The sequence below is a fragment of the Bos taurus genome, chromosome 12 (genome assembly GCF_002263795.3).
Source record: "Bos taurus isolate L1 Dominette 01449 registration number 42190680 breed Hereford chromosome 12, ARS-UCD2.0, whole genome shotgun sequence".
NCBI lineage: Eukaryota > Metazoa > Chordata > Mammalia > Artiodactyla > Bovidae > Bos > Bos taurus.
Window position 1 is genome coordinate 34,430,087 of NC_037339.1, and position 26,192 is coordinate 34,456,278.

The 26,192-nt window shown below is 45.6% G+C and overlaps 1 protein-coding gene across 11 annotated transcripts in view; it reads right to left on the minus strand.

Annotated features, from left to right (window-relative positions):
• Positions 1-26,192, minus strand: part of TNFRSF19 (TNF receptor superfamily member 19) — a 95,901-nt gene that overhangs the window by 16,412 nt on the left and 53,297 nt on the right.

Consider the following 26,192-nt stretch of genomic DNA (forward strand, 5'->3'; position numbering starts at 1 on the left):
TGGAACACCTGGGACTTTCGCCCTGTCCCTGGCCACACAGGAGCACCCCATCCTAACCCCTAAAGTCAGGTTTCCACTGTGGCCAGAGCCAGAGAGAACCATCAGGGTTGAGTTGCTGCTGCTGCTGCTGCTGCTACTAAATTGCTTCAGTCGTGTCCAACTCTGTGTGACCCCATAGACGGTAGCCCACCAGGCTCCCCTGTCCCAGGGATTCTCCAGGCAAGAACACTGGAGTGGGTTACCATTTCCTTCTCCAATGCATGAAAGTGAAAAGTGAAAGTGAAGTTGCTCAGTTGTGTCCGACCCTCAGCGACCCAATGGACTGCAGCCTACCAGGCTCCTCCATCCATGGGATTTGTCAGGCAAGAGTACTGGAGTGGGTTGCCATTGCCTTCTCCGAGGGTTGAGTTACTGAACCATAAAAACACGACAGCTGGAACAAAAACAAGAACAGTCATTTGGGGATGTTGAGTCCTGGTGTATCTGGGCTCCATGACTCTGGGCCACCCTGATACATGGTTCTCATTGTCACTGGGAAAGGCACAAATACCATATGGCTTAGACCTGGATGAATAAGAATTATAATCCAATCATACCTTTTAAAGGATATTTGTTGGTAAACGTGTTTAATACTCATAAATATATTGCTTCTAGTTATGCAGACATAATGTCATAATCAAACAGCACACATTAGATGTTCACCACACAGCAAGTTAAAAAGATCATACCTCGGACCTGATCGAGATGAAACCTAAATCCGAAACAGCCTCTATAAGCAGGCAAATTCACGAGAGGATGTATGAACACAAACAAACACAGCTGTGTAAACAGTGACAAATAAACACAGGAATAGGAACTTATGTCTAACGCAAGTAAAAGTGTGGGCTACAATGAATGGTAAGTAACTTGGGAAACTTGAGTATTGCTTATTGCAACCAAACCGTGAGGTTGATTCATGTTTGTGAGAAAATGGTTTACTTCAGAGTGAGCCTGGGCCCTGTAGCTTAAATTTTCCATCAAGGAACCAAGCTCCAGTCAACACTAGGCTTCGGCCAATCTGTCATCCAAATGAGACAGCTTGAGAACTAGACCCTGGCCTTCAGATTCTCTCTGGTGGACCACCTGTCCAGTTGTTGTTCAGTCACTAAGTCGTGTCCGACTCTGTGACCCCATGGACTGCAGTGCACCAGGCCTCCCAGTTCTTCACTATCTCCTGGAGTTTGCTCAAACTCATGTCCATTGTGAATTAACCAAAGAAGCCAGAAAAGTCGGCCAGGCTCCTCTGTCCATGGGATTCTCCAGGCAAGAATACTGGAGTGGGTTGCCATGACCTCCTCCAGGGGATCTTCCCAAACCAGGGATCGGACCCTCATCTCTAATGTCTCCTGCATTGCCAGGCAGGTTTCTTACCACTGGTGCCACCTGGGAAGCCCAAAGAGTCAGAAACGACTAAACAATTTGAGCACTCCCTAAAACCACATGGGGGATGGAAAAAATGACGAGATTATTTAGAGATCTGCTAACAACAGGAGACCTTGGATATTTTTGGTAGAAAGTCATCCAAATTACCATCAACGTTATCACAGAGACCACACACCAAATACCTGCAGAGGACTGGCCCTGTGTTGCCCACCTTCAAAATGTCATGACAATCCTCCGCAGCAAGGGTCTTACAGATGAAGATGTCTCTACAAATCTAGAAACGGGTTTTCACTTAAACAACCTGCGGTTGAATCAAGATTTAGGCCTGATCTGTCTGACTCTAAAATATATGCTCTTAAAAAAAATTATGCTATATTCCTCCCAACATTCCAACAGTATTGTTTAGAGGAAAAAAAAAAAAAAAAACAGGAATGTGAAGGACTATTATTCAAATTTTGTACAGACCAGTAAATTCTAGTTAATTAGCTAACATATATAATACGACTTGACCTAATTTAAAACACAAACAGAGCTTCACAAGTCCAACCTCTCTTGCTCCCAAGATTAAAGAGGCTATTGCATTTTATCGCAGTGAAAAAGAACATATGACTCTTTAAATTCATTTTTTAAACATTCTTGTTAAGGTCTATATAGTATAATTAGATGAGTATTAAACAGAGTAGGGAAGGATATGAACTGTCATATATGAACTAATTACGCTTTCTGTCTGGGCTTCCATGTTTAAGATTTCACTGACACCTTGTGTTTTCATCAGAGAGTTCACAGAAGAAAATAAAACCTCAGGTTGCATGCTATGTGACACGGAAGCTCCACCATAATCGGACATGCAAACATTTTCACTTTTGATGGCCGTGTTTTGTCATGAGTAATTCAAATGACAATTAGTTCTGGAAGATAAACAGACATTCTCTAATAATTTTCAGTAACATATTTATCTTTGACTTTCATATTTTTTTCAAGTAAACAACAAATCAATTCATTATTTTCTGTGCTCTTTCATCACCACCACCACCACCACCACCAAGAAAACTCATGTTGAGTGTGTAACAAGACCAAAACGTGATGGATTGATTTCTAGCTATGTTCTTTAATTTAAAAATATATTTAAAAAGAGCATTTTGCAATCTTAACAGAGGCAAGGATACAGGCCTGGAGTGTAAGCTTTATCTTGTTCATCCAAACTGGTTAAACAAAAATACCTACCGTAACACCCAACCTATGAATTCCAGATGTACCACAGAACAGTCTGCCAATACACAAAATAGTTGGACTTTTTAAAGTCCATTTTATACCCAGCTCTCTGACACTGGATGTAATGTCATGTAAAAGAGTGAGTCTTAATCATTTTACTTCTCATTTTAAACTTTGGTCTTTGAACAATGTGGTTTGTTTTTCAATACTGATAATAAACATTATTTGAAAATGAGTGCTTTCTTTTGCACAGGAAAAAAAAGATTTTAAACTGGATTGATTTTTCCATTGTGGTGAAATATACATAACATAAAATTTACCCTTAGTGACACTGAGTACATTCACAATGTTATATAACCATCACCACTAGAGGGGAAACCCCCAACCCATGAAGTAGTCATGCCCCATCCCCTGTTTCCCCACCACCACATCCTGGCGAGCACTAATTTGCTTTGTATCTGAATTTGCCTACTCTGGATACTTCCTATAAAAGGAACCATAAAATATTACATGACCTTCTGTGTCTGTCTTCTTTCACTTAGCAGAGTGTTTTCAAGGTCATCTATGTCAGCATGCAACAGAACTTCATTCCTTTTTATGACTGAATAACATTCCATTGGATGGATGGACCATGTTTTGTTTATTTGTTCATCAGATGGTGGACATGTGAGCTGTCTCCACCTTTTGGCTATTGTGAATAATGTTGCTGTGAACATTCACGTTCAGTCTTTCTCCATACACTTTTAAACGTTTCACAAAGATACACACAATGGCTCCACATGCTATCAAAAGGTATACGTTAGTGCTCTTTCACTAAGGCATTATGTTCATCAGTCACTCACATACGTAATGTTATTACGCTAGAGCATTATGTTAATAAGTCAGGGGAAAAAAAAAAAAAGATTCCTGAGCAAACCAAGAGAAGAGTGGAGAGAGACAGTGCCAGAGAAGCTAGTCAGGATCGGTACTTGTAGGAATTTAAACCATAGTGAGGAGCTTGAATTCTATTCTAAGAATAACAGGAAGTACTCAACAACTGCAGAATATATATTCTTCTTTAAAAAGACTAAAATCATACAAAGTATCTTTTCCAGCCACAAATGAATTAAACTAGAAATCAACAACAGAAGGAAAACTGGGAAGTTCAAAGATATGCAGAAGATAAATAATCCACTCTTAAATAACCAATGGGACAAAGAAGAAATCACATAGGAAATTAGAAAACACTTTGAGATGATTGAGAATAAAAAACAAAATATCAAAACTTATATTGATAAGGATACAGCAAAAGAGGGATACACCTCTAAAAGAGGTGTTCACAGGGAAATTTATAGCAGTAAATGTCTATACTAAAAAAGATGTAAAATCGACAACCTAATGTTTAACTTTATTGCATTAGAAAAATAAGAGTAAACTAAACCAAAAGCTAGCAGATGGAAGGAAATGATAAAGATTAGCACAGAGACAAATAAATAGAGAGAAGCAATAAAACCGAAAGTTGGTTCTTTGAAAAGATCAACAAAATTGACGAAACTTAGATTGACAGAGGAGAAAAGGGAGAAGACTCAAGTAAGTAAAATCAGAGATGAAGGAGCAGACATTGCCATGGACTTGACAGAAATAAAAAGGTTATAAGAGGACACCATGAACAAAGGTACCACAAATTGGGTAACTAGGTAAAAAGGCATTCTTGGAAATACACAAGCCAATGAAACTGACACAGAAGAGACAGAAAACCAAAACAGACCACAACAAAGAGACGGACTCAGTCATTAAAAAGCTCCTGACAAAGGGAAGCCCAGAACCAGATGCCCTCCTGTGAGTTCTGCCAAGTATTTAAAGAAAAACGAATACCAATCCTTCTCAAACTCTTGCAAAAAATGAAGAGGAAAGAATACATCCTAACTCATTCTACGAGGCTAATATTATCCTGATACCAAAGCCAGAAAAAGGCACTCTAAGGGGACAAAACTACAGAGCAAGATTTCTGACAAGTACAGATGCAAAAACCCTCAACAAAAACGTACCTTATAAAAATCAGTGCATATTCAAGGATTATACATTACAGCCAAGTGGGATTCATTCCAGGAAGGCAATGATGATGATCCATACCAAAATCAATGTAACCCATGATAAAAAAAAAAAAGAAAGGGACAAAAAACCACACTAATCGCCTCAATTACGCTTAAAAAAGGGCTTCCCTGGTGGCTCAGAAGATAAAGAATCTCCCTGTGCAGAAGACTTGGGTTCAATCCCTGGGTTGAGAAGATCCCCTGGAGAAGGAAATGGCAACCCACTCCAGAATTCTTGCCTGGAGAATCCCATGGACAGAGGAGCCTGGTGGGCTACAATCTGTGGCGTCACAAAGAGTCGGACACAACTGAGCAGCTAAACAACAGTGGGCCCACAGGGGGACAACAATGTTTAAAAAGCACTTGACAACACCCAACGTCCTTTTATGATACAAGCACTCAATACACCAGTAGGCATCCTTGCCAGTGCCTGCCCTGAGCCAGCGGTTCTCCGCACACCCAGCGAGACATGCCACGTGCCTTTGGGGCAGGTGTGGGCAGAGTGGTGGTGGGCAGGCTTGGACTGGGCTGCTGCTGCAGGTGTTGCTCCCACCCAGGCAGATTTGTTCCAATCCGACAACTCTGAGAACTCTCAGGTCCTCCTCCCAGGACACCACGGCTGCCCCCAGTTCCACCACCACCACCCCGAGGCCAGTGGCAGCGGTCTGCAGTCAACAGCTGGTCTCCTGGGGATCTTCTCCTCCCTTCCACATCTCTGCTGTTAGGAGACTTGGGCCAGGAATCATCGCCACTCCCCACCCTGTAAACCCAACCCAAATGGCATCTAGATGCCCACTGTGGTGAGGATGAAGCAGGTCTTTACTGAATCTGCTTGTTTCGCACCTTACATTACTGACACAGAAATGTTGGGGATCCCAAGTTTGACTGGCTTGAAGAGCATGATGAATACCAATATTAAATGTGCTAGAGTGGCATGTATAAGATGAAGACAGGCAACTTTCAAAATTACTTAAGATATTATTCCCTTTTGTTGTTATTCTTCATTCGCTAAGTCACGTCTAACTCTGCAACCCAATGGACTGCAGCCTGCCAGGCTTCCTTGTCCTCTACTATCTCCTGGAGTTGACTCAAGTTCATGTCCCTTGAGTCAGTGATGCTATCTAACCATCTCATCCTCTGCCACCCCTTTCTCCTTTTGCCTTCAGTCTTTCCCAGCATCAAGGTCTTTTCTGATAAGCTGCCTCTTCGCATTGGTGGTCAAAGTGTTAGCACTTCAGCTTCAGCATCAGTCCTTCCAAAGAATATTCAGGGTTGATTCCCTTTAGGATTGACTGGTTTGATCTCCCTGCAGTCCAAGGGACTCTTCAGAGTCTTCTCTTAAATGTGCCTTGATCAATATGGACATTCTAAACTCTATCTTAAAAATGAGAAAACACGGTAAAATCTTCATGACCTTGGATTTGGCAATGGTTCCTTAAATATGGGCTTCCCTGGTGGCTCAGACAGGAAACAATCTGCCTGCAGTGTGGGAGAACGGGGTTCCATTCCTGGGTTGGGACTTCCCCTGGAGAAGGGAATGGCAACCACTCCAGTATTCTTGCCTGGAGGATCCCCATGAACAGACGAGCCTGGCGGGTTACAGTCTGTGGGGCCACAAAGAGTCCAACATGACTGAGCAACTAACACTTTCACACAACTGAAGATCGGAAAAACAAACCATCTGATTAAAATGAAACTAAGATGTGATTTTGAGATACAATATCACTAAGTAAAATAAGAGAAGCAAAGCTCAATGGGAGTTTACAACAAAACAGTAATCAAGATACAAGAAGATTTTATTCATCAGAAGCAAGATTATTTAAATTAAGAAAGCATCATTTTTCAAATGAATGGTAGAAGCATTATATGAGGATGTGTATCTTTCTCTTTTTAAAAAAGGAATCATTCTGACCTTACTTTTGAAGTTTCACCCAAACTGTTCAACTTGATGTCTCTGTTTACCAGAATCTGAGCCTGGTAAGCACTGGCCAGACCACCTTCTTACAACTGTATCTGGGGCAGCCAGTTGTGTGCAAGTAAAACCACAAGTTCATCGTGTCAGGCTGCTTTTCAAACATGCTCTGAGTACTGAGTTTCCAAGCTAATGCCCTAAACTGTTTTTTTTTTTTTAATTTATTTTCCTTTTTGAACTTAAGAGCATATCAAAAACAGTACAGCTAGGCAAACATTTTTCCTTTGTTGAGCAATGCTGTAACATCTGTTTATAAACACAGAACTTCTGAGCTTGATTCCTTCTTTCAAGTTCCCTCCCGGGCACTGCCCCAGTTACTAGTCCTTTCATGATTTAAACTCAAGTGAATCAAGGCAGAACCCCGAGGCGGCCTCCACTCTGCCTTCTTTTAATACTAATACAGATGATTCATAAATACAGTTCTATTATAAGCAGAGCCGACTTCTGAGAAGTAAACTTTTGTGTCTCTGCTTCCCAATTGCTCAAGTTGGGTGAATCACCGAGGATAAATAAAGCAATACGTAAAAGCCGCAAGGCTGCGGAACCAAAGAAACCCAGGGTACCCCACGATGTCAGGATGGGTCCCTGATTATGAGACTATGGGATGGTGGTTCCCCAGGTTACTGAGAGCAGGAGAGCGGAAGACCCCCACGGAGGACCTCTGAGCCCTCACGCCATCTGCCATTCTGCCTCCATCAATTTCTGTTTCCCTCTGGGCTGCCTGCCCACCGCTGCCCCATTGCTATTCTTAGCCTTTACCATGCATGTTGGGAGGAAACCATGAAAAAATGCAAACTGTTCTTCTTGAAGCTGAAGAGGGGGAGGGCGGTGGACATAATTCTGTTCACTCTTAAATTGAAAGCATACACATCCTTCACATTTTTGTCTATTCTCACAATCTTATACAGAGTCTTTCTTTTGTAAGTGCAAGTGCTCATGTTGCTTAGTCATATCCTATTCTTTCTGACCCCATGGACTGTAGCCCACTAGGCTCCTCTGTCCATGGGATTTCCCAGGCAAGAATACTGGAGTGGATTGCCATTTTCTTCTCCAGGGGATCTTCCCAATCCAGGGACTGAACCCATGTCTCCTGTATTGGCAGGCAGGTTCTCTACCACTGTGCCACCTGGGAAGCAATTTAGATTATTAATAAATATTACCCTGTATTATGAGACATTAAAAAAGATATGATTATAGCCAATACTCCAAAATGGTTCCAATTATTCCATTATTATCTTTTGAATGAAAGATGGAAAGTCCAAATCTTGCAGTGAAAACACGTGATATGAATCAAAGCCCTTTATTGCCTTCTGGAAAGCTTTTTGAAAACATTTTTTCCTGAATTCCTTACCTTAGAAGAGGTATGTGTTTAGAAAAGCAGAAACTTCTTTAAACCACATGCCCATTAGTAGTTATCTCTAACTTTATCTCTGCTCTTAGAAAATCTTAACTAAAGTCAGTGATCAGTCAGTTCAATCACTCAGTCATGTCCGACTCTTTGCAACCCCATGGACTGCAGCATGCCAGGCTTCCCTGTCCATCACCAACTCCCACAGCTTACTCAAACTCACATCCATCAAGTTGGTGATGCCATCCAACCATCTCATCCTCTGTCATCCCCTTCTCCTCCTGCCTTCAATCTTTCCCAGCATCAGGGTCTTTTCCAGTGAGTCAGTTCTTCCCATCAGGTGGCCAAAGTATTGGAGTTTCAGCTTCAGCATCAGTCCTTTCAATGAATATTCAGGACTGATTTCCTTGAGATTGACTGGTTGGATCTTCTTGTAGTCCAAGAGATGCTCAAGAGTCTTCTCCAACACCACAGTTCAAAAGCATCAGTTCTTTGGTGCTCAGTTTTGTTTATAGTCCAACTCTCACATCCATACATACATGACTACCATATGTATAAAAACCACAGCTTTGACTAGATGGACCTTTGTCGGCAAAGTAATGTCTCTGCTTTTTAATATGCTGTCTAGGTTGGTCATAACTTTTCTTCCAAGGAGCAAGCATCTTTTAATTTCATGGCTGCAGTCACCATCTGCTTTGATTTGGGAGCCCCCAAAAATAAAGTCTGTCACTGTTTCCACTGTTTCCCCATCTATTTGCCATGAAGCGATTGAACCGAATGCCAAAATAAGATAATTGACTGTTAAGAGTCTGGAAGTGACAGAATGTTATTACCAGTCAAAGGGTTAAAGAAAAGAATGCAATATCAGTATTTTGATTACACAGAAAAACAATTGCTTATGATTAGGTCTCCTGAGACTTCCCTGGTGACTCAGACGGTGAAGAATCTGTCTGCAATGGGGGAGACCTGGGTTCAATCCCTGGGTAGGGAAGATTCCCCTGCAGAAGGGAATGGAAACCCACTCCAGTATTCTTGACTGAAGAATTTCATGGACAGAGGAGCCTGGTGGATTACAGTTCATGGGGTCAAAAAAAGTTTCGGACACGACTGAGCAACTATCACACTTGAGCAGGCCTCCTGATGGCGGAGCAGAAGACAGTGGCAGTGGCCCTTCGGATAAGTTAACATACAGAATAACAAACAACTAGCAGAGCCTAGTGGTAATCGGCTCATATGTGCAGAGCTCATGCATGTTGTGTTTACATGAACCTGAGTCTACTGAGTGAAAATTAAAATAGCAAACTTGCGGCTTTTTCTCCTGGGCAGCCTGTCAGGGGCTGTTGCTTGAACTGGAAGCACTGTAGGCTGATGAATGTAAGCACTTTGCTGCTGAAGGACCAGAGCTCAAATTTTAAAAGGATAGGCAGAAGCCTCCCTCCACGGGCCCAAGTGCAGCACGTGGACATGGGCTGGGGTCTTTATCTTTTTTTCCTTCCCTCTTTTCCTGGCTCTAAAATATACTGTAAGGTGCTGCACACTCTTGGTTAAGAGCTTTGTTGTCAGCACTCTGGGTTTGAATCCTGGCTCGGCCACTTACTAGCTGTGTCACCAACCAGCAAATGACGACTTCAGTTTCCTTATCAGTAAAGCCAGGAAATAAAAGTATCTATCTGAAGGTCTGTGAGACCTGAAGGAAGTGATGCACACACAGAGGGTCATCTTGGTACCTCCCACAGTGAACTTCCTGAGTTAGCCATCCTTCCTCCTATTATTATTCAGAATCGGACATTATATTCTAATTGTTGTTATGGCGGAATCTGGATGGTCTCTTAAACCAAGTGAAACCACCTATGTAGCAGGCAGGCCACTGAGCACCCTGATGGGACAGCCTGTGTCCCCATCACATGGCCCTGGAGGGCAGGGAAGTGCACAGTGAATACAAACCAACAGAATTCTCCCCAGAAGTTTAGGTTCGTTTCTTACAAAAGACACAGCTGCCACTACTTGTATCTAAGTGTCTCAAAGGGTCCCTCCCGCCATAAGATCGCCCAAAGTAACATTAAGCATTGTTGCGTAAGAATAAGCAACCATGAGCAAAATAAGTCAACCTTTTGGAATATTGTGAATAAAATGGTAAAGCTATTACTAACAAGGGCCTGCAGGAAAAAACTCCAGGCAAAACAGAAAAATATTAATAGTCAGGCACAAAGACAGCTTGGAGAATACAGAGCAGGAGGGACATGGCAGGCAGACAAGCCATAGGACCTATACTCACTGCTCCTTAAAGACACTGGTGGGGAATTCTGAGTAAATGAGGCTCCAGGCGAGAGTCACAACTGACTATGATGTTTGTCCAAAATTTCTAAGTCTTCCTCAAAGGCTTTTATTAAATAGTGTTTGTACAGGATTTGGGATGAATAAATGAAAATAGTATGCTTCTTTCCCTTTTAGCTTCTTGAACACTAAGACCATGGTTTGGACTTACTACCTACATGTGCGTGCAAGCATGCTAAGTTACTTCAGTCACGTCTGGCTCTTTGCAAACCTATTGACGATAACCCGCCAGGCTCCTCTGTCCATGGGGATTCTCCAGTCAAGAATACTGGAGTGGGTTGCCATGCCTTCCTTCAGGGGATCTTCCCAACCCATAGATTGAACCCAGGTCTCCCACCTTGCAGGCACATTCTTTACCTACTGAGCTACCAGGGAAGCCCAAGAATACTGGAGTGGGTAGTCTATTCCTTCTCCAGGGGATCTTCCCAACCCAGGAATCGAACTGGGGTCTCCTGGATTGCAGGAGGATTCTTTACCAGCTTAGCTACTAGGGAAGGCCCATTACCAACTTAGTGACAGATAAATACAAATAGACATTAAGCATAAATAGTGTCATAAATTTAAATTACACACAAAAGAGGGCATTGATAGAAGATCAGGTCAGTTCAGTTCAGTTGCTCAGTTGCGTCTCTTTGTGACCCCATGGACTGCAGCACGCCAGGCCTCACTGTCCATCATCAACTCCCGGAGCTCGAGCTGATGATGCCATCCATCTCATCCTCTGTCGTCCCCTTCTCTTCCCACCTTCAATCTTTCCCAGCATCAGGGTCTTTTCCAATGAGTTAGTTCTTCACATCAGGTGGCCAAAGTATCAGTCCTTCCAATGAATATTCAGGACTGATTTCCTTGAGGATTGACTGGTTTGATCTCCTTGCAGTCCAAGGAACTCTCAAGAGTCTACTATAACACCACAGTTCAAAACCATCAATTCTTCAGTGCTCAGCTTTCTTTGCAGTCCAACTCTCACATGACTACTGGAAAAACCATAGCTTTGACTAGATGGACCTTTGTTGGCAAAGTAATGTCTCTGCTTTTGAATATGCTGTCTAGGTTGGTCATAGCTTTTCTTCCAAAGAGCAAGGGTCTTTTAATTTCATGGTTGCAGTCACCATCTGCAGTGATTTTAGAGCCCAAGAAAATAAAGTCTCTCACTGTTTCCATTGTTTCCCCATCTATTTGCCATGAAGTGATGGGACCAGATGTCATGATCTTAGTTTTTTGAATGTTGAGGTTTAAGCCAACTTTTTGACTCTCCTCTTACACTTTCATCAAGAGGCTCTTTAGCTCTTCTTCACTTTCTGCCATAAGGGTGGTGTCATCTGCATATATAAAGTTATTGATATTTCTCCCAGCAATCTTGATTCCAGCTTGTGCTTCCTCCAGCCCAGCATTTCCCATGACATACTCTGCATATAAGTTAAATAAGCAGGGTGACAATATACAGACTTGACATACTCCTTTCCAAATTTGGAACCAGTCTGTTGTTCCATGTCCAGTTCTAACTGTTGCTTCTTTACCTGCATACAGATTTCTCAGGAGGCAGGTAAGATGATCTTGTACTCCCATCTCTTTTTAAGAATTTCCCACAGTTTGTTGTGATGCACACAGTCAAAGGCTTTGGTATAGTCATTAAAGCAGAAGTAGACGTTTTTCTGGAACTCTCTTGCTTTTCTGATGATCCAATGGATGTTGACAATTTGATCTCTGGTTCCTCTGCTTTTTCTAAATCCAGCTTGAACATCTGGAAGTTCACGGTTCACATACTATTAACGCCTGGCTTGGAGAATTTTGAGCATTCTTTTGCTAGCGTGTGAGATGAGTTCAATTACACGGTAGTTTGAGCATTCTTTGGCATTGCCTTTCTTTGGAATTGGAATGAAAATAGACCTTTTCCAGTCCTGTGGCCACTGCTGAGTTTTCCAGATTTGCTGGCATATTGAGTGCAGCACTTTCACAGCATCATCTTTTAGGAGTTGAAATAGCTCAACTGGAATTCCATCACCTCCACTAGCTTTGTTTGTAGTGATGCTTCCTAAGGTCCACTTGACTTCACATTCTAGGGTGTCTGGCTGTAGGTGAGTGATCACACCATCATGGTTACCTGGGTCATGAAGATCTTTTTTGTATAGTTCTTCTTTGTATTCTTGCCACCTCTTCTTAATATCTTCTGCTTCTGTTAGGTACATACCATTTCTGTCCTTTATTGAGCCCATCTTTGCATGAAATGTTCCCTTGGTATCTTTAACTTTCTTGAAGAGATCTCCAGTCTTTCCCATTCTATTGTTTTCCTCTATTTCTTTGGATTGATCACTGAGGAAGGCTTTCTTATCTCTCCTTGCTATTCTTTGGACCTCTGCATTCAAATGGCTAAATCTTTCCTTTTCTCCTTTGCCTTTGGCTTCTTTTCTTTTCTCAGCTATTTGTAAGGCTATTCGATAGAAGATGATTAATAGAAATGAAAACTACTTTCTCATGTATATATTTGCCTGGTTCTACTACCAATATTTAGATGGTCGGCCTCACTGTGAAACTACAACAGAAAAAAAGGTCAGTTCCATGAATGTGTGATAACTGTGTTGGTGGACAAGGAAATTTGACTTAATTCATTCCTGAGGGTGGGTGGTGATGCTCAGTGTGCATCTTCAAAGCTGTGGGTCTCAGCATGGGAAGAGAGACCCTCCTATCTGGGAAGAAGAGGGGTGAAGGGGAGATAGAAAAGAGGAAGCAGGCCGGACCAACACCTGGCCAGCACAGCATTTACAACCAGAAAGACACACTGACTGATGGGAAAGTCCCCCCAGTGTCGGGGATGTTTCATCTTAACGTGTGACCTTTTACCTGAGTGTCACTTTCACTCCCACCTGGGGACACTTCAGGGTCAGGAAGTGGGTGATGCGTGTGTTTACAATAAGTTGATGGTGTGAACTTACAGAGGAATGCGGCAGGCTCACATTCTCACCAACACAGCTACCCAACAACTTCAATCACTAACCTGCATGGTTGCAAAAACTTATTTAAAAAAATCGAGCAGAATTCACCAAGTCTCTCCTTGGTGTATGCAGACAAGGGCTTGGTTGCCCGTCCAACTGAGGCTGCGTTTCCACTGTAAACCTCGTCCAACTACGTAAACGGGCCCCTGTAGTGTTTGAACAGAATCCTGGGCAGCCGATCTTACCTTCCTCCTGAGAGTGGGGCACCACCCAAGCGTCCCACCGCTCCATCTGCCACCAGCTGCATGCTCGCCCATGAGAACACTTCCGAGATGTCTAGTGAGTTGACGGGCTCTCAGCCACCTAACAACTAGCACAGTATCCGCCAGCGGTGATCTGTTTTGTTCCAAGGTGTAAAGCCACAGTAACATCATTCACTCTGCCCACAATAATGAGCACTTTGTCTTTCAACGGCCAGAAAATCACGATTTTAGGATGTTCCTTCTCATCTAGCAGGGTGCGCACTGCATTGAGAGTCCTCTTTCCAGATCCCCAGGTCTCTATCCTTTGCTCCACCAGCCTCCACTTGGTTCCCACTCACCTCTCCCCACAGACCCCGCTCTGCTGCCAGAATTGGTCCCTCAGGGGCTGCTCTGTCTGTAGCAGTGGCTGCTGTGGACTGAAAGCCACCAGCTTTCACTGTTGCTGGCCAAGAGCCCTGAGGGGCCAGGGGCGCACAGCCCACCCTGGTGGGCTCACTGAGCCCCGGCATGGTGCTGGCCGGAGGAGCAAGGGGCAGCTGGGAAGCAAGCTGCGTTTCTGCCAGGCCTGCGTCCCTGCATGTGGCGGCCGCGGATGCTCATGCCGCTGTCCACGACTGCTACCAACGGGAGTGGGAAAGCTTTCCTGCTTTTTGTTTCTTTAAATTTGGTTTGTGCGTGCACGAATGTTAAGTCACTCCAGTCGTGTCCGACTCTTTGCAACCCTTTGGACAGTAGCCCACCAGGCTCCTCTGTCCATGGGATTCTCCAGGCAAGAATACTGGAGTGGGTTGCCATGCCCTCCTCCAGGGGATCTTCCCAGCTTGGGGATCGAACCTGCGTCTCATTGTCTCCTGCGTTGGCAGGCCAGTTCTTTACCATGAGCGCCACCTGGGAAGCCCAGGTTTGGTTTGGATCTCATTTCTTAGTACAAAACGTCAATGCTTCTATCCAGAAAATGAAAATTAACCATATTCATAAGGCACTGAACTGAACAGCTGTATTTTTTTCTCAGCGGGACAAAAGAAAATTATAGATGGACAAGACAAATAGTCTTCTATGCTGTAAGATATGTGTGTCCTCAGGTGTGCCAACAAAAATGCAACAATAAAACCAAACAAAAACAGGATTCAAGGGTCCTCGGGGGCCCAGCGATGGGCCTGGAGCAACTGTGACAGAAGGTCGGGCAGGCAAAGGGATCAGCAGGGGTGTTAAGAGAGGGGCTGAGATGATGGATGAGGGCCTCAGGCTCCCAGCAGATGGAAAGGCATCCCGGGAGGCTTGGGGGTAGAAGGGACCTGGAAGGCTGAGGTCAGGGGAAGCATCCTGAAGGCCAAACCCAGTGAGCAGAAATAACCCTGTGCAGGAAAGTTCTGGCAGGGGACCTGTTCCCAGCCGGGCTGCAGGTCCCAGATGCTGAGACTCAGTTAATGACTTAACTAAATTTGGTTTCTGCTCTTCTTCATCTTGCTTCCAGACTACTTGGCCTGCAGAACTATTCCCGCCAGGACTGAGCCAGATATGATCACGTATGTCTTTATGGGGAACAAAAAGAAGAAAGGGCAGAGCAGGTGACTGCCAAAGGAGAGCGGCTGGAGGGGCAGGGAGGCGAACCTCAGGCCAGCACTGCCCACCGTTCAACCACAGGGTCGACTGACGACTTCCACCGCTTGCGCCGTTCAGAGAAAGTCTGTGACATGACACCCAGAGCAAGCTTGTCACTTTACACTTGGCAGTGGGTGCATTATAAATAACGGTCTGGTATTTTAATTATGATAAATGTCATAATTAATACTGAAAAAATCATAAGCCATAAAATGGCAGCAGCTTGTCTACAGCATTTCTCTGTAGATACGATAAAAAGCTTTTTTTTTTTTTTCCTGCTTTCAAGGATGTTTTTCTTCTTTTTATTATCCCCTAGTCCCAGAAGGTCTCACTGTGTTTATTTGACTGATGGAACAATGAAGCTTTGAAATTTCCACATGAAGAAACAGAAAAGACACCATAAAAGAAACACATTATTACGGCCTCGACCATCTGTGCTGAAGGATACACAGGCTCAAAAATAGTTTTGCCTCAACTGGGACTAACGGATGGGGTTGCCATCTGGGAGCTGGAACAAAGACATGAGACTTGGGCCCCTGCCCTCCTTGTTCCCGAACAGGACTCCGCTTAACCCCTGCAGTGCCAGGCTGCACTGGGGGCCCAGGACTCCGCATTCCCTTAGAAGGAACCTTGTTCATTCGACCTCATCCACGGGAAAAGCAGCGTCCAGCTTGGCACGCTTGCACCTAAGAACTCTGGCTCCTGGAATCATCAGCTTCTCTGTTATTAGTAGAGCAGATAATTCTTATTTACCTCACTGCAGTACTGTGAATGGAGAAGGAAATGGCAACCCACTCCAGTATTCTTGCCTGGAGAACCCCAGGGACGGCGGAGCCTGCTGGGCTGCCGTCTATGGGGTTGCACAGAGTCGGACCCAACTGAAGCGACTTGGTAGTAATAGTACTGTGAAATGATTCTAAGACGATAAAACTCAAGTTACTTCGACCCATTAACTTCTTACTAAGAAAAGAAAAATGTGTATGTCTCTGCCCAGTTTAGCATGGCGGGGCCTAAACTGAGGAGAAAACCTGGATGTAGACTGTGTTTCTTGCCATCCCTGTTCCAGCAGAATCAACCTTGCTCTTAATTTATTCATAATCTTACAGCTGACAGAACTTCTGGTGAAGAACCCAAGTCTGGGTTAGGTCAGAAAGAGCCCATATGTCTTGAGGTTTGGAATGTGCTGCAGATTTAGGACTTCAACCAAGGCTTTATTTCCTGTTTTACAATTGTGAGAATCTGGAGTTTGATCCCTGGGTTAGGAAGATCCCCTGGAGGAGGTCATGGCAACCTACTCCAGTATTCTTGTCTGGAGAATCCCATGGACAGAGGAGCCTGGTGGGCTACAGTCCTTGGGATCGTGATGACTTGGACAGGACTGAGCATACAGGTGCTCAGGGCTTCTTCCCTGATGGTCCAGCGGTTAAAACTCTGCCTGCCAATGCAAGGGACATAGGTTCAATTCCTGGTCCAGAAAGACGCCACATGCCACGGTGCAGCTAAGCCCACGTGTCACAACTACTGAAGCCCTCTCTCCCTATAGTCTGTGCTCCACGATGAGAGAAGCCACCACAATGAGAAGCCCACGTACCTCAACTAGAGAGTAGCCCCTGTTTGCTGCAACTACAGAAAGCCCATGCAGCAGTGAAGATGCAGCACAACCAAAACTGGATAAAGTAAATGAGAGAAACAGGTAAAATTAATTTTAAAAACTGTGAGAATCTTCAACTGGTTCATGAAAGACAGGGACACAGACCACATAAATAACTTGTCTGGCAGTTAAGGATTGGGACTAGGACTCAAAAGCAAGCTCCCGTAGAGACTGGCTGGCAATAATTTGGAGATGATAGGGTAAGACAGTTATGTCCTTTCAGTGCTAACTAGAGAAACTTGCTGCATCTTATTCTTCAGATCAGAATCTGGGGGACTCTCAAGAGTCTTCTCCAACGCCATAATTCAAAAGCATTGATTCTTCAGTGCTCAGCTTTGTGTATGGTCTAACTCTTTTTCAAGTAGGATGACTCCACTTCAAGTAGACATTAAAGTCAATGAGCTGGTTTAAATATTTACTCACCGAGAAACAGGTTGTGGTTTGTTAAAGGCCATCACTAAATTAAATGAGTGTTAGATTAAGTACAGTTTATTTTAAAAATATAAAATTTTTTTTTTTATTTCTTTCTTAAGTTTAAAATTAAAACACCCTCACTCCTGGTCCTGGAGCTGGCCTGGAGAAGTGGGGCCGACTGGGGCCTCTCTGCTGTGGCTGCTTCTTTGCAGTGACGTGGGGGTGGTACAGGCTGAGAGAAGCACAGGGAGAGTGGTTCCCTCTAGGACTCAAGACCCACTTGCTGCTTTAAACTCTCCTGGGGCTCTCCTCTTCTTTCCCTCCTCAAAGTGATGCTCCTCCAATGATGTTCCTGGTCAAGAGCTGGTGTGCGAAGGGGCTGGATACACACGTAGGTTTAGAGACAAAAGGACACCCTCTGTGGGTGCAGCTACGCTTATTCCAGTCGCCCTTGGGATGTGGCCCTCAGAGAACAGAGCTCACACACCTCCTCCTGAGGACAGACGCTCAGCTCTGAGGGATGGAGTCGTTGCTAAGCTGAATCTCTGACAGTCTCCACATTGGGTCTGGCATGCTCCGTGAGGTCACTTTATGCCACGCTTTTTTATTGTAAGCATTTAATGGGTACACACACAAATCACTGCTCCCTTTGCAAAAGTCCATGACTTAATGAAACAGGCCTGCCGGATTTTATATTTTTAAAATAAACTGTACTTAATCTAACACTCATTTAATTTAGTGATGGCCTTTAACAAACCACAACCTGTTTCTCGGTGAGTAAATATTTAAACCAGCTCATTGACTTTAATGTCTAAAAGAGACTGCAGAGAAAGGCCAAGGAGTTGGATTTACAGCCGACTGAGTAATGATCAGCTGCTCCTGTTCTCGAGGGCCCGGATCAAAGCCTTCAGCACCTCAAGTTCAGGACTCCCCTGCCTCCAGACTGCAGCCAGCAGACAAGCTCTTGAAGCATCTCCAGGGTCGGGGGACATGGTCCAGGGACCTGGGGACAGCACTCAGACTGTTCTTTGCTTTTCTTCTCCTTATGTGGAACCATGGCTGACAAACACTTGGCCATTTTATATTGGGAGAAAAGCATGCATGTAGAGCACGTGAGTCTAAGAAACATTTCTCTCTTAAAATGTCTTGATTTTTGTTAACTTTAATGAAACTAGGGCTAAGGAAAGGCAAATATTTGAAATAGCTAAATAATCACTCAAAGCGGCTGCATTCACCAAGCACTTCTTTCTCTAAAGAGGCCAAGACATTAAAGCTGCCCCGTTGTTTTCTCAGCATTCTTGGAAAACAAGCCATTTGCTATGACAGATTTTCAACGTATCTTTAGAAAACAGTTGCTTACCCGAGAAGCAAATCTGCATTTAAAAAAACCCAGATTAACTATGTGTGATAGAAATCATTTCAAAGAAAGGAGAGCAGCTTTCTGTTTTCAGGAAAAGATTCCAACCAATGTGACTGGGTCTCCCCTTCCCCACCCACCCCTCCTGGGTCCAGAGTAATAATGAAAACTGCAATGACTGTAGCAGGTGGTATCAGATAACCCAGGGATCCGTTTGTACGAAGTTGGAGCATGCTGGGTGCTCTGTCTAGGGTCCCCACCCCCAGGCCGGATACACAAGCCACCCTGCTCTCCTCCTGCGTCCGAGCATCTCTGCCTGCTGTAGCTGCCCCCGTTTCCTGCCCTCTGCCTGGCGGGTGGAGCTGGCAGAGCATTGTCCACAGAAAAGCCTCCATGGACCCCTCAGGGTATCGTGGGGCCAAGCCCTGGTGCGGGGACCGTGCAGGGCGTCCTTGTGGATTTTCATCTCTTGGTTCCCACATAAGCCACTTTCCATGTCCACTCTGTTAGCTTGTTTGTCAATAAAGTAAGGAAATCACAAGGAACTGAGAAAGAGAAAGGGAGGAAAGCAGGAAACTGTGGAAAGATGAACAAAGAGAAGAGAGCACTTCCCGGAACCAGTGACTAACGAGTGGGCAGTGCAGGGAGCATGCTCTGGATGCCTGGGGGCCGCTCTGCAGTCGGCTCAGGCTCCGGGAGCCAGGGCTGTTTTCTCTGATCGCCCTGTCCTCCTGCTTCTCGCCCTGTTCTGTGAACAGGACAGAGCCGCATCTTGAAGAAGCTGCCCTTCCCTACTGTTCAGGAGGCCCCGGGAGCGCCTGTCTGCCCTGAAAAGAGTCCCCAAACCGGTCACACCCACAGGAGCCAGGGCGCCAGTCTCCCGCCCGACACTTGGACTCCTGGCCTGAGGACCACAGACTCCGAGAACATCCCGTGTAAACTGAACCCGTAATCAGCACAGGGTGGCTTTGTGGGCCTGTTCGGCAGAGGATCCAGCAAGTTCTCCGCAAAGGCCACTAAGTATGAACAAACTCAGGAGAAGAACTCTCTCCTGCAGGAACGGGAAACACAGATGCAACAACACCATGTGATGCTTCTGAAGCACATGGCTTTGCTATAAATCTTTTGGATTATATACCTCTCTCTGCACCTCATTCTACATCACTCTGATCAGATTCAGTGAGTGCTGAGTGTCCGGATGAAGAGTCCTGGGTGCGAGGAGGTAGCAGGAACTGACTTCTGATCCTCAGGGATTCAGCTGGACACAGGTAGCAGCTAAAGTCACCTGCTCTCCACCACAGGCAACCTGAAAACCCACACGGGCATCGATTTCAGAACACTCCCCATTTGTTTCCTCTTAAGTTGAAAGGAAGTGTTAGTCGCTCAGTCGTGTCTGACTCTTTGTGACCCTGTGGACTGCAGCCTGCCAGACTCCTCTGTCCATGGGATTCTCTAGGCAAGAATACTAGAGTGGGCTGCCATTTCCTTCTCCAGGGGTTCTTCCCCACCTAAGGATCGAACCTGGGTCTACCTGCATTGCAGGCAGATTCTTTATCATCTGAGCTACCATGGAAGCCCTCCTTTTAAATTGGTTTTCTTTAAGAGGTGTTTACCAGGCACCCTTATTTAAAACAATTTAGCACCACAGGTCAAGAGAGAAAGATATGAGGAAGAAAGAAAGATATGAGAAAGAAAGAAAGAGAGAAAGATATGAAAGATATGCCTTTGCACACATAAGCACCTGTGGGCATCAATCCACTTGCACACTTGGGGAAGGGCTCCCGCTCATGTGGACAGAGCAGTGTGTGGCAGATAGCCCTGAAGTCCACCTCAAGTCTGAAGTCCACAGCACTTACTCAAAAATATCACTGAAGTAATGATTAGTATATGAATATACATCTCAAGTGGGAAAAGGTTACAAAACTGTGTACAGCATAATTATACCTATTTAAAAAAAAAAATCAGTAGTATAGATAGAACAAAGACTGAAAAGACCATCAGAATACCGTAATTTTGTTCTATATGTGTCAATGCTGGAAATGTTCTGTTTACGATGATCTCCCCTTCTTTTTTTCCTACTAAACCTAAAAAAATTATCCACTAAATGAGCAAATGAGTTGTTGTTTAGTTGCTAAGTCATGTCTGACTCTCTGGGACCCTGTGGGCCATAGCCTGCCAGGCTCCTCTGTCTGTGGGATTTCCCAGACAAAAATACTGGGGTGGGTTGCCACTTCCTCCTCCAGGGGATCTTCCTGACCCAGGGATCGAACCCATGTCTCCTGTGTTGGCAGGCCGTTTCTTCACCACTGAGCCACCAGAGAAGCCCCATGAGCAACGAGTTCTTTTTAAAGTTTATTTTGAAATTACGTTACTCTCTATTTAGAAGACGGTTTGAGTTTCCTTTGGAAAACAGTCAGTCTTTAACAATGAAATGCCTTACTAGTGCGGAGAGCGGCGGGCTTTCTGAGAGGACGAAGTCATGTTAAATCCTACAGCACCACGGGTCAGCACAGCTCGAGACCTCCCATCTCCCCCACAGGGTGACTTATCTGATGGCTTATCTCCTAGGAATCACGTGGCATGTTTTACTAAGCCCCCAAGGACAAAGCAAACATCTCGGTTAAACACCCTTAAATAAAAACCGCTTTGAATGTTTTCAAAACCATTTGTTCCAACCACAGTGTTTGTTCCAAATTAAGTAAACACTGCTTAAAGGAAATCACTCCAATCCTGCATTTCTTATCAGGCCCAGGGCAGGAAGTAGTTCTAAAATTTCTTGTGTTTTTCTGTGCTTCTCCTAATGCTGTAAACAGCTGCCCCTTATCAAAGGGTGGAGCAGGGGTTTCTGTGGAAAGGGTGCCTTTATTTAGCTGCAGCTCCATCCTCACAAATTAGAATGCTCTGGGCGGACTAATGCGTGATGTTCACACACCCATCATTCTCCCGGTGGGAGGGGAACTTAAAGCTCGAGCTGGTTGGGCAGTGGGCGTAGGGCTTTGGGCCAAGGGGCAGAGGAAAGCGGGCGGTTTGGTGTTCTGGCCATCCGGGTCACCAAGCACAGAAGTCTTCTGCAGCCCCATCCAGGTAACCCTCAACCCCCTGCCCCCCAACCCCCCAGGGCTAGGGGAGGACCGAAGCCAGCTGCATCTGGGACCCTCCCCGCATAGGGCAGCTCCCAGCTGCCACCTCCCACACAGGGCACACCTGGACGGGCGGGGCCGCGGCATGGCAGGCCAGGTGCAGTCATCGCTGGGAAGAAGGCTGGTGCTCCTGGACGCGATCCCGTTTGCATCTATCTCCCCTCTGCCAACATGGCACGGTTATCCCTATTTCCGGAGGGGCAAGGGGAGGCTCAAAGTGGTGAGCTGACTTGCCCGAGGCGACATCTGTGGTCCAAGGCAGAGCCTGGGCGTGAATGAAGGTTCACACACCCACCATTCTTCAGGGGCAGTGAGCTTAAAGCTCATATTGGCTGGGCTGTGGGCACGGTGCTTTGGGCCATGGGGCAGAGGAAAGGGTGCCCAGACTTCTCGCTGGTTCCAGGCTGTGCCCCACCCTTGGCTGCTTTTGGATGCCAGGGTCTGAGGACTTAAGACTGGGCCAATATACACAGTCGGAAGGCAGGGATTTGGATAGAAACTTCCTTCTAGTTTTCTAAATCAGTTTATAAGGAATGCAGGTACATGCTTCAGAGAGACACTGCCACCGAGACACTCTTGGTCACAAATCTGAGCTGCGGAGAACAGACAGCTGAAGTTCCCTCCATCTCTCCTTATGCCCCGTCCAGGTTCCCACACTCACTGCTGGTCTCTGAGCCACAGCCTCTGCTAAACCCCATGACTCCTCTGTCCATGGGATTCTCCAGGCAAGAATACTGGAGTGGGGTGCCATGCCTTCCTCCAAGGGATCTTCCTGACCCTGGGTCAAACCTTCATCTCTTCATCTCCTGCATTGGCAGGTGGGCTGTTTACCAGTAGTGCCACCTGGGAAGCCCAACATAAATACACTACCATGTGAAAAAGAAATACCTAGCTGGAAGCTCCTGTGTAACACAGGGAGCCCAGCCTGGCACTCTGTGATGACCCAGAGTGGTGGCACAGGGTGAGGGGAGGGAGCCTCAAGGTGGGGGATATATATATATATACATATATATAACTATGAATGATCTGAGTTTATGTATGGCAGAGACAATCTCAACACTGTAAAGCAATTAGCCTCCAATAAAAAATTTTTTTTAAATAAAATGTATTTATATTCCTTTAAAATTATTCTCATGTTATTAACACAGACAGTCATCCTTTTAAAGGACTTTAATCCTAAAGGAAATCAACCCTGAATATTCACTGGAAGGACGATGCTGAAGCTGAAGCTGAAGCTCCAATACTTGGGCCACCTGATGCAAAGAGCCAACTCATTGGAAAAGACCCTGATGCTGGGAAAGATTGAAGGTGGGAGGAGAAGGGGACGACAGAGGATGAGATGGTTGGATGGCATCACTGACTCAATGAACATGAGTTTGAGCAAACTCCAAGAGATAATGAAGGACAGGGAAGTCTGGCGTGCTGCAGTCCACAGGGTGGCAAAGAGTGGGACATAACTGAGCGGCTAAACGACAACAACCATAAGCTGCACATTTCAGGCACAGTTTAGGTACGTCTTGTGGCACAGAGGCCCCTATAGACATCACAGGAGACGAAAACAAGGCTCACCATGACCACTGATCCAGCTGGACCCTTGGTGCTCCCGGGAGCCCACTGTTTTCTCCCCTATCCCCTCCACTCTCGATGACAGAACCTCAGACGTCCGTGCTGGCCCAGTCTCTGAGGCCCTGGGTCCAGTCTCACCCGGGAGAGTGGTGCTTTGTGCTCCACACACACACAGAGCCTCACAGGAGAGCCCCTTGCCGGCCACTGGATGCACATGCCTGGGTTTTCGCCTGCCCCTGCCCTGGAGGGGCATGGAGCAGGCACCGCCTCCACCAGAGGGCAACCCTTCTCTGGATCCTTCAACAGACCTTACGTGACACCATTCTCTTGTCCTCTCAGATAAAACAGTCAGCCTGTCTCAACTAGATCGTTCCCTTTAACCTGCAAACAGGCGTTCCTCTCCCGTGAGGAGGAGACCCCTCCCCTGACTACGCTCCCCACAGTCACTGTCGAGGCAGGCTCTGGACCGAGTGACCTACCGTCAGCTCCCTCCTTCCCTTGTACAGCCTCCTATGTCCCCGTAGCCTGGGCCCCATTTCCGTCACTCATTGAAACAGCCATCGAAGGCTTCTCAGGGACCGAGTCCACAGGCACTGCCAGTGTTGGCTGGCTGGACCACAGTCAGCACCCCACGCCACGGAACACTCTCCTTCCTGGCGTCCCCCTCTTCGGGCTTGCCCTCCCCTGGTTGACTCCCGGGTCACAGCTGGGGCCGCCCTCCCTGCGGCTCCTGCACCATCACCTTAGAGCCGAGGGTCCTCCCAGGTGGGACTGACTGTCACCAGGTGCATCCAGGTGTGTGGCGTCTGAGTGGCCTGACAGCTCGCCCCCTGCACTGTGAGCTCCAGGAAGGGCTGCGCCCATGTCTGCCCCATGGTGGGTTCGCACCTCGTAGACACCCAAGTATTTGTTCAGCAGGCAGGCAGGAAAGGCGGAGCTCCCAGGACGATGGTGTTCACCTGCACCTGCCGGATTTGCTCCTTCAGGAGCCTGAAGGGGCAAGCACACATCCCAGGAGCCCGCTGAGAGCGTGGGGAGGCCAGGAGGCCTAAGCAGAGCCTGCAGGCTGAAAGAGTAGCCACAGGGAACCTCCTGCTGCGGGGGCTGCGGTCCCCAGACCCCAGGGCTACCTGGGGTCTCGAGCAGGGGCTGCTCCTGGTCTGGGGAGTCCAGTCCCCCAGCACCACATGCACCCCTGAAATGGAGCCTGTCTCTGCAGGGAGCTTCCCAGAGGCCACCAACTTCACGCTTTGAGTCTATAACACAGGAACGCCTCTGGGAAAGTCACTAAAGAAGCAATTGTTCGTGGATGAGTGCAAAAGCCTGAAGCAGGAGAAATGAAAACATGAGGCGCCTTACATAATTTTCCCCAAAGACCTCGAGAACTCTTCTGAAGAGATTAGCCGCGTTCTGGAATTATTCCCAAGAACTGTGCCAAATGCAGCAAACATTCCTTTAAAGAGATAAGGATTAAGGCTCACTAAAGACCACCAGACAGCTGTTTCACAATTTGAAAAGCTATTAGCTGTGTGCGCTGCATTTCTGGCTTGGAAAAAAATTTTATTTTTTTCTTTGCTTTCTAAAAAGTCTCATACTAGAGAAATATTTTATATATATATATATATATATATATGTAACCAATTTTCTTTTCAAATGATCACTTACTTAGGGCTTTACAAAACATTAAAAGTTAAATGTGAAATCTATGCTTAAAGGCTAATTTATGATGTCCAAGCTTAGCCAGATTCCCCAAAGGCAAACAACTCCAGTGCCTCAAACATGACTAGATCACATTAAATCTAAGACCAATAAATTAAAGGAAAAAAAAAAAAACCTAGGCCTTTCTAACTCTATGGGCAATATCAATTTCTTCACTAAATCTTTTTCTGATAGTTTTGGATGAAGGGGATAATCTTTGCCTCCTGGACAGAATGATGGCTGAGCTGAGCCATAGGCAAGACCAGGCTGCTGCCTCATTTTAACTTTTAACTTTATATTGGGGTATAGCCAATTAACAGTGTTGTGATAATTTCAGGTGTGGACAGCAAAGGGACTCAGCCACATATACACATGTATCCATCCTCCCCCAAACTCCACTCCCATCCAGGCTGCCATATTAACATCGGGCAGAGTTCCGCGTGCTACACAGTAGGGCCACCAAGGCCCGTGTGTGTATATGTCCATCCCTAACTCCCTAATGATCCCTTCTTCCCATACTCTCGTTCATGCCCGGCAACTGTAAACTCATTCTCTAAGTCTGTGAGTCTGTTTCTATTTTGTAATATGTTCATTTGTATCATTTCTCTTTAGATTTTGCATATAAGGGACGTCATATGGTATTTCTCCTTCTCTGTCTGACCCACTTTACTTGGTAGCTGTGCCATTCTAACTGGCAAGAGGACATGTCCTTTTCTGAGCTATGGAGCACCTCTCCTAAGCTGGACTTTTAGAGTTTTCCTTAGACGACAAACAGTAAAGCAAATAATACAAGAAAAAGTCAACATGGAATGGATGACATTAGCCAACAGGGGATAGACTGGATGCCTGGGGACTGCACAGAGACAGCAGGGCGTGCGGGGGAGAACATAGTGTCTGGAGTTAGACCCGAGGTTGCCAATTATCAGCCAACAGCGGAGAGTCATTAACCTCTCTGGACCAGTGTTCACACTGATGACTGTGAGCTGATGATGAGACCCTGAGAAAATTAAGTAAAACCAACTGTGACTCACACAGAACAGACATTCAATACTGCATCTGTTAAATGCAATGAATTATTTGGTGAACATTTACCTATTACAAAGAGAGGGGTCAGCGACATTTCTATAAAAGAGTCAAGCCCTTGGCCTTCCTGTCACTTCAAACGTAGAAAGGAATGCACTTTGGTAAAGGACATAATAATAGGGACTTCA